The following is a 17,568-nucleotide window of genomic DNA, read 5'->3' as shown; positions in this document are numbered from 1 at the left end:
TATGAAATATCAATTGATTTTTGACAATGATGCCAAAACAATGCAGTAGGAAAAGAATAGTCTTTTCAACTAATGGTGCTGGGATAAATGGATATCTATGTGCAAAAGAATGAAGTTGGACCATACTATCTCACTCTATATATAAAAATTAACTCAAAATGGAGCAAACGCTTTAAGAGCTAAAACTATGTAATTCTTAGGAGAAAATATAGGAATAAAGATTAATGACCTTGGATTAAGCAATAGTTTCTTAGATATGACACCAAAAAAAGAGCAACAAAAGAAAACATAGATAAATTAGATTTCATCAAAATTTGAAGTTTCATACTTCAAAAGACACTATCAAGAAAGAGAAAAAACAACTCACATAATGAGAAAAATATCTGCAAATCACATATCTGATTAGGCTCTAGTATTTAGAATATGTAAAGTACTTAACCCAAGAACAACAAGTGTTGGGGCACAAAAAAATAATTTTTCTCCCAACTTCTATATTCTTCTATCTGAGCTAATAATCAAATTAACAGAGACAGACAAACCGGAGAAAATGTCCAATATTTATTACCCACGTACATTTGGGGGTGGCATAAGAAATGAGACCCAAAGATGTATGGGGCAGTTGAGGTTTATATGCAGTTTTGTACAAAGGGGAAGCGGGGACGGGGTCTGGGATTTCAAAGGGAAAGCAGGCAGTTCCAAAGTAGATGACAAAGAGCAAACATATGGTAAACAAATTTTTGCTGCGCCACCCAGAAGCAATGGGACAGAGTGGGTAGTCTAACAGACAAGCTTTGCTAGATTTCCCCCGTCTCCCACATTTAGTTTATGTTATGATGCTAAGGTGATGTTTCCTTATTAAAGCAGATTTTTCCACCTGAATTTCTTCAGACAGGTAAGAGGAGAAAGATCAAAGGCTCTTTCTGAGTCTTTTGTTTCTTAATAACCAGCTTAAAATCACTATCTCAAAAGACATACACTTGGGGTGGCAAAACGTTGGTACCTCTCACAACAAGCCCAATTAACTAATGAGTAAAACATCTGCAAAGAAAATATACAAACGGCCAATAAACAATTGAAAAGATACTCAACATTATTAGCCACTGGGGAAATGTAAATCAAAATTACAATGATACATACCACATCACACTGACTAGGATGGCTAAAATAGGAATAACAGACAATAACAATTGTTCTAAAAAATGTAGAGAACTTGGGACCTTCATACATTACTGGTGGGATTGTAAAATGGTACAGCTGTTTAGGAAAACAGAAAATTCCTCAAAATGTCAAACATAGTTACCAGATTACCCAGCAATTCTTCTTCTAGGTATATGCCCCAAAAATTGAAAACAGGTGTTCAAACAAAAATGTATACACAAACGCTCACAGCGGTATTATTCATAATAGCCAAAAAGTGAAAATAACTCAAATGTCCATTAGTTGATATATGTGTAAACAATATTATGTAGTCACATAAAAGAATTAAACACCAATACATGCCAAGACAAAGATGAAACTTGAAAGCATTTTGCTAAATGGAAGCCAAACACAAAACGCCACATGTTTGTGTGATTCCATTTATTTGACATGTCCAGGATAGGTCGATCTATGGAGACAGATGTAGGTTAGTGATTGTAAAAGCAGGCTGAAATGAGGGGGCAATTAGGAGTGATGGCTAATTGGTATGGATTTCTTTTTTTGCAGTAATGAAATGTCCTAAAATTAGGTAGCAGTGATGGTTGCAAAACTCTGGATTACACTAAAAACTACTGAACTATATACTTTAAAAGAGTGAATTTTATGGTATATGAATTACATCTCAATAAAATTTGCAAAAATTGTTTTAAATAAGAAAGAGCTCTTAGAACATGTACTGTATCCTAGAAGCCATGAAAGAAAAGATGGATATATTGGACTACATAAAAATAATAGAACTCCAAAGAAATTAAAAAAAAACAAAAAACAGATGATTGAGCAACATCAAAGAAAAAAACAACAAAAGACAATCTGAGAAAAAGTGTTTTCAAAATATATTTAGAAAAAAGACTAAAATCCCTAACAAAGAAATCTCTTTAAAAAAATATTTATTTATTTATTTTTAGAGAGGGTAAGGGAGGGAGAAAGAGAGCATGAGAAATTTCAGTGTGGGGTTGCCTCTCATGTGCCCCCAACTAGGGACCTGGCTGGCAACCCAGGCATGTGCCCTGACTGGGAATTGAACTAACGATCGTTTGGTTCGCAGTCTGGCGCTCAGTCCACTAAGCCACAGCAGCTAAGGCACAAGGAAACCTCTTAACAAAATTTCAGGAAAAAACAATGTTGTGGGAAAATTGCCAAATTGCAAAAAGGGGCAATTCTCAAAAGAAGTAAAACAAATGGTTAAGCAAGAGAAAGAAATGCTCAACCTTATTTATGGAAATGGAAGTTAAAACCAAAACATATTTTTACTACCACTATTCAACACCAAAGCCTTAAAAAATTCTTAATACCCAGTGTTGATCAGGATATTAAGAAACAGGCACTTTTGATGGCAGTATAAATTAGTACAATTATTTTTGAAGTCAAAATGCCTTTAGTTATTAAAAAAAAAGTTAAGTGCATACTAGATTTGGACCCAGTTGTTCTCTTTTGAAATTCAACACAGAAATTTTCACACAACTAGGCACAGATGTTTATAGCAAGGATGCTCACTGGAAGTTAGAAACAAATGTCCTTCAAAAGGTGATTGGATAAATAAGTTATTATCTATTCATAAATGAAAGAGTATGCAGCCACTGAAAAGAAATAGTTCTATATAGAAATATATCAGGATAAGTTAAATGGGAAAAATAAAAAGCAAGTTACAAGAGAGACTGGGACTACGGAAGTGAGGCCTAGGCCTGGGGCACAATATTAAGGTAGACTCACTGTTAGGGTGGTAGGAGTGCAGGGTTGGCCCCTGAAAGTAAATGTCTCTTTAAATTTTACATCCTGGTCTCCTTTTTTGACTTATCCTAATCTCAGCCCTGCAATACGGTATGTATCATATAATCCCATATTTGTAAATACTACTTGCATATATAAATAAATATATATAATTATGTAAATTGGTACTGAATACAAACTTTTTGGAAGGCATATACATATACGTGTATACATGTATGCAATATATACACATATGTATCTATGCATTAGTTGTATATTTGTGTGCATGTGTTTTAAAGGAAAAAATGGAAGAATACAGGATGGGGCAAAAGTAGGCTTACAGTGGTTCATATGAAAAATAATAATAATTAATAAATAATAATAAACTCTCCTGTTTTGCATACTCACAACTGTAAACCTACTTTTGCCCCATTCTATATCTACCAAGCTACTAGCAGTGGGTTTTTTTGTGTGTGTGGGGCATTGGAATATGGGGAATTTTCACTTTCAAAATCATATACTTCTGAAATTTTCTGTTAAAAAACAGTTAACAGCCCTTTGGACACATGCAGGGGAAGTGGCTTCTTGGAGGGAGGCAGAAGGGTAGCCAAGCATACATTTAAGGATAGAGCCTGCATGATTTGTGCTTTTTGCAAGAGCGAAGTCATGGAAAATCCAGAAACTGATGCCCAATTCCATTTCTCAGGTGTCAAAAAATATTTCAGCTCTCACAGGTAGAATTAATTGTGTACTGACCACATTGCTCTGCTGTTTTTATACTTCAAGTTAAGGTCTAAAAAACTCCAGCTGTGAAAGCAACCCAAAGGGATTCTAAACTGTACATCATCTGTTAATTTCTCATGCCTGGAGAAGTTAATGTCAATTCATTATGGGATATTCAAGTTGTACAATAAATTCTGAACCTGGAAAAAAACAATGAACAATTGCATATTTTTGATTACAGAAAAAGCAAGAAATTTTTTCAAATAACAACATAATCACACAAAAGAGTTCTATGTGCTATATTTGTTTGAATGCTAACTTGAGCACTTTGCATACCTGTGGCTGGTATCATATGTGAAGAATGAAATGATGAAAAATTGAATGAGTATTACATGTTTTTGAGACATGCATTTTAAAAACTGTATGATGGCATTCTCTCTGCTAAATTACATTTTTTGCCAAGTAGAAATTCAAGTTAGACAAGCAAAAGCCAATTTTAGTTTCTTCATGAATAGTGTCTTCCCATATCTTCTAGATAAATATCAGGTTAGGTGTCTTTCATGTGGGAATTTCAAAGCAATTTAAAGACATTAATTAGTTCTCACAACAGTTCTGAAGTGGGTGTGTTTTATTCATGTTTATTTTCTTTTTTAAAAATATTTTATTTATTAATTTTTAGAGAGAGGGGAAGACCTGGCCCACAACCAAAGCAGGTGCCCTGGCTGGGAATCGAACCAGAGACCCTTTGGTTCACAGGCCGGCACTCAATGCACTGAGCCACACCAGCCAGGGCAGATATCTATTTTCAATATGAGAAGACTGATAGGCAGAATGATTTCCCAGTATTCTGTACTTCATTATTGTTAGTGAAATGAAATTGCTTCATTGGTCTACTTTTTTTCTTTTTTAAGATTTTATTTATTTTATTTTTAGTAAGAGGGGAAGGAAGGGAGAAAAAAAGGGAGAGAAACATCAATGTGTGAGAGAAGCATCAATTGGTTGCCTCTAGTGCACCTCCAACTGCCTCTATGGGGGAACTGGCCTGCAACCCAGGCATGTGCCCCTGATGGGAATCAAACTGGTGACCTTTTGGCCTACGAGGTGATGTCCAGCCTACTCTGCCACACCAGTCAAGGTGGCCTACCTTTTTTTTTTGAAGAGAGATAAAGTAATGTTTTGGTGGATAAGCCAAACTAAAATAACTTCTATTCATGTGTAAAATTAAAAAAAATAGGTATTTTTATTTTTTTATATTCTAAACAATCAGGAGTATATTTGAGTAACTATCTTCCTGTAGTTGCTTGGGACAGTGTTTCTAAATGTCTATTTTAACATATATAGGTAATCAGAGATAGAACTCTGTTGTAGCTTTGTCAGAGATCTCTCTGGGTATTTCCTTAATTACAAGAAAGTACTTACAGATGAATAATGTGGTTTAGTGAGTAGAAGACCTATTTTTAAAGATCCTGGCCTGGTTCACTGAAAAGAATACAATAAACTCTTGGGAAAGATAGGGTTAAAATACCCTCCATTTGTGCTCCTACTAAGTTAACCATGCTATAAGCCTTACCTCATTTAATCTACAACATGATGAGGTAGTTCCTAAAGTTACACTTTTTGTTTTACAGATAAAGAGAGAGCTTGATAATGAGATTTATTTTACGTTATATAGTGATGTTAAATTGGTAAGAAGTCAGGAAGATTCTAAGAATCAAGTCAATAATGCCAATTTGATCCTGCCATTTAATTCTCATTATTTTTATACACACCCACCCCAACTTGAATCAGGTGCATAATTTTAACCTGCCATTTAAAATCATACTTTTATGAATATATCCATTTAAACAATAATTAGAACCAATTTAATTCTTCATCCGATTTCTTTGCAGTGACAGTGAAACTATTTCTAATTTTTTTCTATTCTTGTTTTTATTTTACTGAAATGATTATGCTCAAGATCCACTTTTTTCATGTACATTTTACAATGAGATTAATTTCAGTCACCAAGTTTTTATACTTATAAACTCTGTTAATGGTAACTACTGCTATGGTGAGCTTTCTTCTCTAGCTATTATTTCCATGAAATTTAATTTTTCCCTGTGACCAGGTCAAAACATTCTTTGGGTTAGAGTGGTGGGGTCAAAACGTCCCTTCCTTCTTGCCTGGAATACAAGAACTCAGTATAGGTCATTTGTTATGACAGTGATGATGAGACAAATACTATAATACCTGTTCTAGCCGCCCCACGGGACAAAGGCTCAAATGCAAAAATAGTTATGAAAATGCTTCATAATCTGTAAAGTTAAGTAAATGTCACTTTACTGAGTGTTGAAAGAAATCATATAAATCCATTTTCCTGGAATTGTTCTAAAAGGCAATCACTTTCCTATTCCTGCTGTGAGGTTATTTGCAAAAATGCTTGAAAACTTCAGCTGATTTTCTAAGTAAATCCTAGTGACTTCACTTATTCTTATCTTGTCATTTGTTTTCCATTCTGACCTCATTAATATTTTTTCTCTAATCCTAGTACAAAATCCTCTGTGATGTAGAGACCAGTGACCAGCTTTGACACTATAATGGATTATTACCATTGGTTACCATTTTCATCATGTTGGTTGCTGTAATTGTTTCAGGGGATTAAATGATAGCATTATTGGCTGGCAGTTGTTTGGGAGAATCTAAAGCAAGCCTGTCACCAAATAGATGTTATCTCAATAGGATGCATGTAACACTATTATAAAAAAATCCTGTTATCACAGCTCTGTCTCTTGCTTAATATACCACATACTTCTACAAGAGTTTTGAAGGAAGTAGAAAGGCCACTGGTAATGTAACCAAAGCTTACAAAGTCTAGTATCTACTTTAAGGCCTAAAGTTTAGAGTTTTTCTTCCCTTCATATAAATTAAAACAGCTTAAGATTTCAGTCATTGTTTTCAACAAACCTAATTGTGTATAAATATACTGATAATATCAGGTAAAGCCCCATGAGAAAGGAATGGTTCAATTCATCATCTTGATTTTGTCTTGGTTCTATGGTTAATATGAGGACTCAAATTTTTTCTTTAAGATCTGCATTTCTTAAGTATGGTTCTATTCTTAAAAAATATCCTGCCAAAGAAGTGAAAGTATGAGGATTAGCAATTTAATTGTTACTCGCAAATGCCTTCCAGTTCCTTTTTAAAAACAGCTTTAAGATATAATTCACATAAGCCCTAGCTGGTGTGTCTCAGTGGATTGAGTGCTGGCCTGTGAACCAAAGGGTCGTTGGTTCAATCCTCAGTGTAGGGTACATGCCTGGGTTGCAGGCCAGGTCCCCAGTAGGGGGTGTGCGAGATGCAACCATACATTGATGTTTCTCTCCCTCTCTTCCCCTCTCTAAATATATATATATTTCCATTCTGACATCATTAATATTTATATATATAAATTTATATATATATATTTCATGTAGAATACAATACACTCATTTAAAGGGGATAATTCATAGTTTTCAGTGTATTCACAGAGTTGTACAGTCATCACCACAATCAATTTTATAACATTTTCATCATCCCAAAAGGAAACTTCTCCAGTATGGGTCCCTCTCCATTTACTCCCAACCTCTCTCCCCCTCCAGCTCTAGACAACCACTAATCTACTTTCTCTAGATTTACCTATTCTGGATATTTCATATAAACAGAATCAAACAATTTAGAGTCTTTTGTGTCTGACTTCTTTCACTCAGTTTTCAAGGTTAATCCATGTTGTAGTATATCAGTACCCCACTACTTTTTATGGCTAAATAATATTCCATTATATGGATACACCACTTCTATGTATCATTTATCAGTTGATGGCCATTTGAGTTGTTTCTTCTTTATGATTATTATGAATAGTGCTGCTGTGAACATTTGTGTACAAATTTTTGTATAGACATGTTTTTATGGATTAAAATTACTGGGTCATATGATTATAGTATGCTTAACTTTTGAAGAACTAGCAAACTGCTTTCCAAAACAGCTGCATCATTTTACATTCCCACCAGTAATGTATAAAGGATTCCAATTTTTCCATATCCTATCAATGCTTTTTTCTTTTTTTTTCTTTCTTTTTTTCTTTCTTTCTTTCTTTCTTTCTGGCCATCTTAGTAAGTGTGAAGCGGATCTCATTGTGGTTTTGATTTGCACTTTGCTAATGGCTAATGATGTTAAACATCTTTTCATGTTATTATTGGTAACTTAATACCTTCTTTGGAGAAATGTCTATATAGACCCTGTGCCCATTTTTAAATAGGGTTTTACTTTTAGTTCAGGAAACTCATTTCATATCTTAAATTCATTTGAAAGTTTCTCCTGATGCTTCTCTGCTCCTAAGGGGTTATTCTTCCCCAGGATGGGTGGCTCAGTTGGTTGGAGTTTGTCTCATACCCAACAAGGTTGCAAGTTTGATTCCTGGTCAAGGCATGTACAGGAGGCAACTGATGGATGTTTCTCGCATGAAATGTCCTCTCTCTCACTCTCTTTCCCTTCGTCTCTCTCTAACAAAATTAATAAACACGTTCTCAGGTGAGGATTACATTTTTTTAAAGTTATTCTTTATGTTTTTCATTTATTTATTCAAATAAGTACTGCATTTATTTAGGACCTAATATGTGCCAATCTTACGCTAAATCCCAAGGCTAAAGACTCAGACCTTAAGTAATTCATAAGCTCTTGGCTTCCCAAGGGGATAATTTGCAATATAATGCTGAAAATGCTATTGTAGGCCTCACAGTGTGAGACTTAAATGACTCAAGAGTGAAACACTTGCAGGGGTATAGACAACAAGGTTTTAACTAATGTTACAGAGGAAATACAATGTAGCTCACTTTTTTTGTGTGCAAGGTTGGAAAAAGTCAAAAAGTACAGATTATGCTTCTTATCAGTAACATAGTTAAAAAAACCGCAGGCCACATTGAGGAAGGATAGTAAAAAGCCAGAAAATTTTCTTTACAAATAGAATGGGGAAACTGAGACAAACAGCTGATTCAAACTGGCCCCATCCAGGACACTGAGTCACCCAACTTCTCCCTTGTACAGCCAGCCACTCCCTTAAGCATCAAACCCTCAGGACAATGAGGTTCTGACACTCATCAAATAATTGTAGGAACAAAGCTTTGGATTTTTTGACCACAGAGACAGGGTTTTGGCCAAACATGTTAGAGATAACATGTAGGCCTCAGCTCTGTTTCAGGTCCAGGCCCAGAAAAGCAGCAAAAACAGATGAAGTGATGCCATGGCTGCCATCAGGACCAGCTGCACTGACTACTGACCCCCTACCCTAGCACCAACCAGTCACTACAGACTACAACCCTGAAAGGATACACTTGGAAAACTGATAAATAGAGATCCTCCACTGAGACCTCTCCTAAAATTCCTGCCTTTAGAGAATAGATAATAAACTCTTAAGTTGAAGGATCCAGTGATGCTTTCTTTCTCTAGAGCCCTATACTGCCCCTTCTTCCCTTCTTTCCTTAGGTATGCATCCTCTGCTTTCTTTCTTCTAAGCTCCAAAGGACCTCCTTTTGAGTCTTTGAAACTTGTTTCTTGAGTCCACACGGTCCAACTGGCTCACTTCTTCAACCTCTGTGACTTTCTAAATAAACTTCTTGCGCTCGAGTTTTTGGCTCTGAGTTCTTTCTTAGCTGAACTCAAGAACTGAGGTCTAACATTGCTGATAATATCAGGCATGGAGACAGCTGAGTGACAATGGGTTACAGCAGAGCTTGCAGGGCAGAGCACTGGTCAAGCCTCCTAGACAATGTAATTTGAAGTAATCATTCAGAAATTACAGGTTTAGAAAGCATCACTGCTTTTGCAAATAATAATAAAGGTACTGATCTCATAAGCCACCTAGCATCCTAGCCAGATCTGCATTGTGCAAGAACAGAACACATAAAGCAAATCAGAAGAAGAGGATAAATTAGAACAAATATAAGAAAACTCATCTTAGCCATTCGTAGCTAAAGGTTTTTAACAGTTCTATAATGAAGAAGAGATGAAAAGAAACATAAACCATCTGCATATTATTTATGATATTTTGCTTATAGGTATGATCTTGCTAACTGTATGTGGGATCTCTTTTATACTATGGGTTTTAGCCACATAATTAGTTGTTTTCTGTGTTCATGATGTCTTGCCTTAAAGAAGTATTCGCATTCCAGCTAAACATGTGGATCTGGTAGAAAATGCCAGGAACAGTAAAAAATCTAGTGTCCAAATGGATTATTTACACCATTTCTCTTCCACCAAGGGCTTTAGGAGGCATACATGAATGATACAACACAATAAATTAGAAAAAATTTAAAAAAAAAACAACTCACAAATCTAACTGGTAATAAACCAGAGTACTAAATAGAATATTTTTAAAAATCCAGAAAATTTTGATAACTATTAGCATATGGTGCCAATGATAAAGTGTCATCCATGAAGTAATTTGGTTTTTGATAATATGCAGAGAGTTTGCTTAATTTTTTTGCATTTCTTTATCTTGAGTATCATTTTTGTTCTGTATACTAAAGACCATTTGTCTTTTATTTTCTTTGTCCTGAACTACTATTTTAAAATAATACTTATATTTTTCTAATTTAAAAAGTAATACATTGTAGGAAGTAAAAATGTAGAAAAGTATAAAGAATAAAATAATATTAAAAACTACCCATCATCCCCTCCCTTCTGAAATCAAAACAAAGAACAATACAAATGGAAGAGGAATGTTACACTATCCAAAAGTGTGATCAAAACTTTTTGGGAACACAGAGGAAAAGGCAGGTAATGTTGACCTGCAAACTGGAGAATATTTCACCAGGGAGGTGAAAATTTTGCTGGGTTTTGAAAAAAGAATAGGTGATTGCCTGGAAAAGATACAGGCAAAGGCATTGAATATGAAGGAAATAATCTGCGGGAAATGATAGAGCTCCCTCTGCATTTTTTTTGTTTGTTTGTTTTTAATTAGAAAGTAGGAGAAATTTGGGAAAAGGTCTGGTATGTTTAGCAAACTGTAAGAGCTCATTGTGTCCAGACTCTATGACCGTGAGGTCCTTTGTACATAAGCTAAGGAGTTAGTATTCATCCTATAAGATTGTCCTTGTTTAGAGGTAGGTGGGGTAATGGACAGCTGGTTATGTGATATTGATCATTAATCTTTTAATTGGAAATTGTTACAGAGGCTAATCACCCCACCAAATTTTCTGCTCTGCCCCATTTTTTCCTATTACTGGAGTTTTGTGGTCAAGAGAAAAAAATCCTTAGAGGGAGATAGGAAAGAGAGACAATAGCAAATAAGATTTCTGACAGATGTCCTACATAAAACTTGGCAAACAGAATGTGTATGAGTAATCTTTAGCTGTGAAACCATTTTAGTAATAATTTATGTTTGTTGCCTTTTCCTAAAGGCATTTATTTTTGGTGTATGGAAAAATTATTCTGTACTATTTGAAAAAGAACCCCCCCCCCCCCCCCCCGCAACAAGTCTGGTACTTTTCCTTTTTTTTTTTTTTATTCTGTGCTTTAAGAAGAATAAATGTATAAAGTCAATTTCTGGATAATAACAAATATATACTGAAAGATTAGATTAATATGAGCATTATATGCTAGAGAATCCTCCCAGGAGAAATGAGTTAGTCACGAAAATGCAATGATGATTCTGAAGAAAAAGAATATTAAAGATGCCAGAAATACTGTAAGCTTCCTGCTGGATGAAATAGGGACATGCTCTGAGAAGAGCTGCCCATGATCACCCCTCTTTTAAATTGTTTTTATAAATGGAACTTGGATTTCTTTCCATAAAAAAGAGTGGGTGGTCATCTTGCTTTTTGAATACCTTTAAGACGATTTTATCTTAAATTTCCTACTGTAATGGGGGTTTAAAATTTATCTTTTAATTGAAGGAAGAGGAATACATTTGAATAGAAGAGGTTCAAATTTTAAGCATGATTGGTTTTGTGTTTGGAAAGCAAAAATATCACATTTTTGCTCTAAATATCTAGCCTATTTTAGCTAGGGAAATTCTAAATTAAGAAGAAAATTTTGATGTAGATATTTCTATATATCAGAAGCCTCTAAGAAAAATGAGTATGTGCTTATACAGGGTGAAGTTTGTGAGAATGGGTATTATAGTAGTTTCAGTTGCTCTTGAAATTATTTGTGTACTTTCCACAAGCAGATAGTATAGTGCAGTTATTTGGCAGTCATTATGAGAGGCCAGATAAATATTTATTGAAAGCCAGAAGAAGTAGAATGCAAGGCCATAAGATAGTCTTGTTTTCTAACTTCTGTGCATTTCAGTGTTTATGCAACAGCCTCGGCATCTAAATGAGAATATTGGCATACTTAATAACTAGAAAAAGTTTCAAAAATTTGTAGAATGTGCAGTAAGAAAAAAATATTAATTATGATTTTTCCTAACATTCAAGATACAAATATGCCTTTGCAGGATAAAATATTTTCACTTTGTTTTGTGCTCTCTTTTATCTGGCATTTCACTTCAGTAACTATTGAATGTTTTTGGATATAGAAGCATATGACTTAATCACTACTCTTTAATATTATAAATTATTTCTGGGAAAATGATATCTTCACAGATCATGTAATTGTACATGAAATAATTGGAGAGAAATACCTTATCCTTTTATTACTTCCACATTAGGTAACTATGTTATACTCATCATGCTGATATACAAAGCTTTTAAATATTAATATTGAATGCTCATTTTCACAGTACATATACTAAAATTGGAATGATACAGAGAAGATGAATATGGCCTCTGAGCAAGGATGACATGCAAATTTGTGAAGCATTAAAAAAAAATTAATATTGTCCTGGCCAGTGTGGCTCAGTTTGTTGAAGCATTGTCCCAAAGACTGAAAGATCATAGGTTCAATTCCTGGTCAGGGCACATACCCAGGCTTCAGATTTGATCACCTGTCAGGGTACATACGAGAAACCACCAATTAATGTCTCTCTCTCTCTTTCTCCCTTCCTCTCTCTATGAAAGCAATGAAAAAAAATGTCCTTGGGTGAGCATAAAAAATTTAATATTGATGTAACATATATACAAAGTCATATATACAGAGGGGACTTACTAAGTGCTTATTTATAAGTCATAGTATTTCTGAATAAGTATTAAGGTGTGATTCAGACCTTTTGGGGGTCATAAAGGGCAAATTGCATATTTTGATCACATAGTAGGATGTAAGTGGAAATATATCTTGCTTCTACATTCTTGCTATGAACAATGGGAATCAACATTAAGAAGAAATATGTAAAAACCAATGATTTCCATAAAATTGCATAACTGAGGACTCAAAATTATACAAATAGCTCCAACTATTTCATAAAGTAATTTTAAACAAAGAATCACTACATTTTCAGTAATATAAAGAAAATGCTATAGAAATGCTTTTTCCCAAATATTTCTGTTTTCAACTTGTATTCTTTAGGGTAAAAATGAAACCTGTTATTATACATAATTTTCTTAATACAGGAATGTCAGTAATGTCAATAAATAAGAGTTTTAAAGCTAAAAGGAAACAGAACTAGCTCATCCAAACTTATTTTACAGATAAAAAATTGAGGCCTAGAGAAGAGAAATGATTTATTCAAAGTCACAGAATCAGGAGCAGAGCCATTCCTAAAAATCTGGTTTTCTGGTTTAATATTTTCTGCCACTGTATATAATTGTTCCTTTTAATCACAAATGGGAAAGATTTAGATGATTTACAATATAAGGAGATATTCTATGGGTGCTGATATTTTCCATTTAGTTAAAAAAAAAAAAGGTATTCTTTGAATTGATCCAGTAACTTCACAACTTTACATGGTTCTCCTACTATGCAAGTAACCAAATCTTAAAACTGCAAAACAACCCAAACATTCCATATTCAAAGTCTTCCATTTCTTACTTTGATTCTTTTAACCACTATACATAGTTTCAGATGATTTTCTTCCAATAGTCAGTCTTTGTTATTTGCTTTGTGTCTGATGTACCCTTGATACCCATTACTAAGGTCAGGTGCTCCATACCATTATATTGATCCTCATGAAATCTTTATATTATGTAGTGGATGCACAGTAGTTTGATTCTTCTCAGTAACTAAAAAAGAACTAGCTATTCTCCTTCACACTTCTCATTTGTGAATCATAACCCTGTTTTATAAAAATGTGCTGACAAGTTACTTTATCTGTTGAAGGTAACATGTGTGTTGATTCATCTACATAGTCTAGATTATGCTTAATAACTATCTTGTAATTTCTGTATCTTAATATAAAAGTTTATTTTGTTTTTTTACTCAAGGTCCATGTCCAGTGTAGAATAAAGAGGGGCTCTGCTTTGTTATCAGGAACACAAGCTAATGGTGGCTGTGCCATTTTGTAGCTGTACTAGCTAGACTACCTGACCTCAGTTGCTGTGGCAGGGAAAAAGTTAGCTGGAGTGTAATACTGGCTCTTCTGTGCTTTGGTTAGAAATGACACAAATTACTTCTATTACATCTCCACAAAGGAGCTGGAAAAATTAAGAAGCAAATTATATATTTGTGGAGCACCCATGTCTCTATCATACATGTCAAAGTAGCCAAACTTCCTGTATGACTGCTTTTGTTGTCCAGATTCTCCTCGCTATACCTGGGTCCCAGCTAAAAGTTTAGTTTCACCTTTTCTCATGATCAGACAGGAAAGGATTATGCAGTGACAGCACTGGGGCTTAGTATTTTAAACTTTGGGTTAAAATTCACTTCAGTTCTAGGTTTCTATCTCTTTCTAAAAGTATAGCAGCCCTCCTTGAGCCCATTTCATCCATACTTTATTCCTGGTACCAGAGTTCCTATCATAACTGGTAATTTTGAGACTTGGTACTTTTGAGACTGAGGCAAAGAACCAGTCTAAAGTAGAACTGAAGTTATCTTTGAATATGTTGTTGGTTATTAATAATTAACTATGGCTATGTGCTATTGGTTCTTATATTAACCTCTGGATACACAACTCTCTTGGTCTAAAGGGTTCTTATTTTTATATAAAGATGTCTCCTGCTGGGCTAGATGGCTTCCCAAGTGATTTCTTGATCAACTCATTCTAAACCAATCTCCATCTACAAGTCTGAATCACTTGTTCAAAATGCATATTTGGTCATGGTATTCCTCTTAACACCCTTAAAAAGCTGCCCATTGCTGGTAAGATAAAGATTCAATGCAAAACATAATCCACCATCTTTTTTTTTTTTTTTTCCAGTGTCTTCTATATTCTTGGTGACTGGTCATGCAGGCTTTTTAGTTCTTCCAAAGAGGCCAGTTTCTTTACACGTTTGCTCAGATTGTACTTTTCCAACAAGACTTATCCTATCATATTTTATACTATGATCTGACTGGCTTCTCTACCCCAATATTTCTTTTTTCTTTTTTTAAAAAAGGATTTTATTTATTTTGAGAGAGAGGGGAAAGGAGAAAGAGAGGCAGAGAAACACTGACCTGTGAGAAACACATCAGTCGATTGTTTCCCCCGCACTCGTGGGGACCTGGCCTGCAACCCAGATGTGTGCCCTGACTGAGAATCCAATTGGCAGCCCTTGGGTTTGCAGGCCAATGCTCAGTCCACTGAGCCACACCAGCCAGGGCTCTACCCCAATATTTTAATTACTTTTAACCTGTTTTCCTTTCCTTTTTCCATAATACTCATCACCTTCTACATATTTTACTTCTTTTTCTTTTTGTTTATTGTTTGTTTCCCTTTGCTAGAATGAAGTTCCAAAAGGACAGATCTTTGTGTTTTATTCAGTTATGAGCACATACTGGATGCTTAATAAATATCAGTGGAATAAGCGAGTGGGTAACACTTTCAGTACAGATTTGAAAGTAACAGACATTGTAATTCTGACAATCAAGAGTTGATTGATAATACAGTTGATTAGAAAGAGATAACAAGATGAAGGATATGAACCCTGAGTTAGGGGACCTTAGTTCAATATTTGACTCTAGTTCTCCTTTGAAATATACACTTGAGTTATTGCTTTTTTGGAAAGGCTCATGTTTCACTTTTTGTAACAAAATGGGGATAATCTATTATGTCTTAGCCACAGACATGCCTAGCCCAGGAAAAGTATGAAATAATCAAATTTCTCCATGCTTCCTCCCTTTTTCCTTTCAGTATCTGTTTTCTTTTTGGACAACTTCCAAACCCAATCAATACCCTCATATTCTATTCCACCCTAACAGCTGTTTTCTGGATTAACTGTTAGAAAGTATGTTATTAACTAATTCATAAGAAAGGTATAAAAGACTGATTATGAAATTAATTTGGGATAGGTGGAGGTAAGTAAAATTTAGTAAAGGAAAATATCTCTATTGAAGAAAACAAACAAATAAGAAAAACCTGTCTAATTTGAAATTCAGGCATGATACAGGCATCATTCATATCTATTCTTTTAAAAACAGTAAACCACTTTTTCCTGATTATAAAGCTCTTGAATGTTTATTATTAAAAATACTATAAATAATAAAAAAGAAAAGTAATGCAAAGAGGAACTAATTAATTCTGTTTGGGGTTTGGGATAAGAGGAATCTTCTCAGAGGTAGTACTGTCTGAGCTGGGTGTTGAATGGTAAAAATAAAAAAATTAATGAGTCAACCAGAGAGGGAAAGAGCATTCTTGACAGACAAAACAGAAAATGCAAAGGCACAAAGTCATATATGTTTGAGGAACTGTAAGTTTTTTGATATCACGGAGCTCTGTGAAAGCAGAGACTTCGACTATTTTTCTCATTGTATTCAAAGTAGCCTAGTACAGAGCCTGGAGCACAGTGGACAATAAATATTTGCTGAACAGAGGGATGAATGAGAGGAAGCCTCTGGTCTATTTTAGGGAGCTTGGATTTACTTAATCTTGTGCTTCCCATTAACTGAAGCTAACCAGAAGCCAGTGGGCAAGGGGGTGTTGGAAATTTGGTTTGTAGGAGTCAGCCCATGAAAAAAGAAGAAAAGGGAAGGGCGTGGAATTGAGCAAATAGGCAAATGATCCACACCTTGTGTGATGTGGCACATACCTACCTCTCTAATTCAATCTTCTGTGCTCTAATAAACCAGCCTCCTTTTCATTCCTCAGACATACCAAAACACTGTAGCACTAGCAATTAAATTTCATGATCCCTACAGTGGCAGTCTTGAAAGCATGTACTATCTCTTTGAAGCTTCCATCATTTGGGGACTTTGGTGACTACAATAAGCAGAGTCTGGGTAGTGGATGTTGTGCTGAGCTACCCAGATTTACCCTTTAGGAATGAAGCACAATCACTCCCAACTGCTGGAAATGCTGGAGGCTGACAACTCTCTCAGCTGGGTCCCTCTCTGGGGCTGTTCTTTGCTGAAGAAAGCTTTTAATATCAAGGTCATCTCCCTTCTCTAGATGGAGCGCTATCTAATAAGAGAGTATGAAGACCTGGCCCCCTGCCTCAGTTCAGGACTACATTGGAGGTCCACCCCTCAGTGCTCTCTGCATAATTGGTTAAAGCTTTTGTTGCAACTTTTCCTCTGCCTGATCTTGGGACCCTCCATCCCCAGAGAGATTGCTCTTGAGAGCACTACCCCATAATCTCTTGCATGAAAGTCTACGAGTTTTAGGGTCGGTTCCCCAGTGAACTCCACTGTGGTAGGCTATCTGATAATGTGTGCCAAATATGTAACATGTGAGACATAAACCCTTTGTTGCAATAAGCTGCAGAGATGTTTGTTAAAAACCTAGCTTATCCTGACTAGTACAGATACCAAACCTTGTCTGCCCTGCTAATCCTTTGTCTTCACCAGAGTAAACTGTCTTGTCTTAGTGGACAGACTGATTGCCAAGGTCTAGTTCTTTTCTCATGTCCCTTCTCATAGTGAGTTAACAGCCATGTCCCAAATGGAGCAACAGAAGTGGAAGACGGTTGCCTATCTGGT

At 35.2% G+C, this 17,568-nt stretch overlaps 1 non-coding gene and 1 pseudogene across 1 annotated transcript; both read left to right on the top strand.

The window, feature by feature from the left end:
• Window positions 1-3,570: 3,570 nt before the first annotated feature.
• LOC129080606 (ATP synthase membrane subunit K, mitochondrial-like) lies at window positions 3,571-3,758 on the top strand (annotated as a pseudogene).
• Window positions 3,759-12,348: 8,590 nt separating this feature from the next.
• On the top strand, window positions 12,349-12,455 carry LOC129080811 (U6 spliceosomal RNA). Its single transcript, XR_008530212.1, has one exon. It is a non-coding gene; the product is annotated as a U6 spliceosomal RNA (small nuclear RNA).
• The last annotated feature ends 5,113 nt before the right edge of the window (window positions 12,456-17,568 follow it).

Source organism: Pteronotus mesoamericanus, unplaced genomic scaffold, assembly GCF_021234165.1.
Source record: "Pteronotus mesoamericanus isolate MK-2021 breed Mesoamerican mustached bat unplaced genomic scaffold, CSHL_Meso_final contig_90, whole genome shotgun sequence".
NCBI lineage: Eukaryota > Metazoa > Chordata > Mammalia > Chiroptera > Mormoopidae > Pteronotus > Pteronotus mesoamericanus.
Note: the sequence above shows the minus strand (reverse complement) of the source record. Positions and strands in the feature narration are given on the sequence as shown.